Consider the following 1,289-nt stretch of genomic DNA (forward strand, 5'->3'; position numbering starts at 1 on the left):
TCAAAGACTACATGGAAGCACATTTATTTATGCCCTTAAAGACACCAGTTATCTTGGTCTTAATGAAGACTTGGTCCACCCATGTTTTTGTGGTCAGTACCTTGGTCCTTTACTAGGTTAAGTTCTGTTTTATTAGCTCCTCCAAAGAGGTCATGTCTTTGGTAGCATTTGCTTGCGTCCGTGTCATCCTGTCTGTAAACACAATGGCTCAAAAAGTTTTGAAACTCATTTAAAACTATATTTCTTACTGCCAGTGTTTGTATTGACAGCATATAGGCATATAATCAACCGCGGTGCGAACGTGCGAGTCGAGAGGAAGGTGCTCTCTTCAGCGAAAATGACTTTCAACCGGTTGCTGTCCAGGGCTGTTTTCGTCAGCAGAGCTGGCTGCAGGTCTGCTTTCACAAGCTCCAAGCCTGATATGACCAACCCCAACTGGTTCAGGGGTCATGCTTTTGGAACATCTGCTTTCTTCTGGGGCTTGCTCTTCAAACAGCACAGCACAGACACTCATGAGTACAAAATGAGGAATGGCCTGGAATAACCTACAAAACTCACAGGAGGTTGTTGGTGCACATTTGTCTGCTTCTCCAAAGGTTGATTCTGTTCATCTGGACGTAGCGTTTTCTGGGAGAAACATTTCGTCACTCATCCAAGTGACTTCTTCAGTCTCAGCTGACTGCAGGTTTCCCAAAACTTATAAACAGTACATTTGCATAATGACTGAAACCAGCCCACTGAAGGAACAATGGGCTGTGAGGTCAGTTCCTTAATCATAATTATGCAAATTCTCATGACCATTGTTCAACAACCACTGACAAAAAACATTTGTCTGCTTCTTTCTGGTTTGTCTCATCCCCATTTCTCAATGTGGATTACGTGTAAATAAAAACATTTATCATGTGATGGGGTGTAGCTCAGGCGGTAGAGCAGGTCATCTACTAATCGGAAGGTTGGTGGTTTGATTCCTAGTCTGCATGCCAAATATCCTTGGGCAAGATATTAACCCCAAATTGCTCTCCGATGCATCCATCGGAGTATGAGTGTGTGTGAATGCTACTTAGAAAGCACTTAGATCAATGTGCTTGTGCGAATGGGTGTGAATGGGTGAATGCACAAGTTGTGTAAAGCGCTTTGAGTGCTCAGAAGAGTAGAAAAGCGCTATATAAGAGAAAAAAAGAAGAAGATAGGGAATGATAGATGGGGCCAAATAAGGTCAAATTTTCCTAAAATGTATTTTATCTTTAAAGACTACATTTTTTTGTATTGGTAAAAAGGAAATGATATTG

General features: G+C 41.7%; 1 pseudogene; it reads left to right on the forward strand.

The window, feature by feature from the left end:
• The first annotated feature begins 262 nt into the window (after window positions 1-262).
• Window positions 263-906, forward strand: LOC146491728 (NADH dehydrogenase [ubiquinone] 1 subunit C1, mitochondrial pseudogene; annotated as a pseudogene).
• Window positions 907-1,289: the final 383 nt, after the last annotated feature.

This window comes from Neolamprologus multifasciatus, chromosome 23 (assembly GCF_963576455.1).
Source record: "Neolamprologus multifasciatus chromosome 23, fNeoMul1.2, whole genome shotgun sequence".
Classification (NCBI taxonomy): domain Eukaryota; kingdom Metazoa; phylum Chordata; class Actinopteri; order Cichliformes; family Cichlidae; genus Neolamprologus; species Neolamprologus multifasciatus.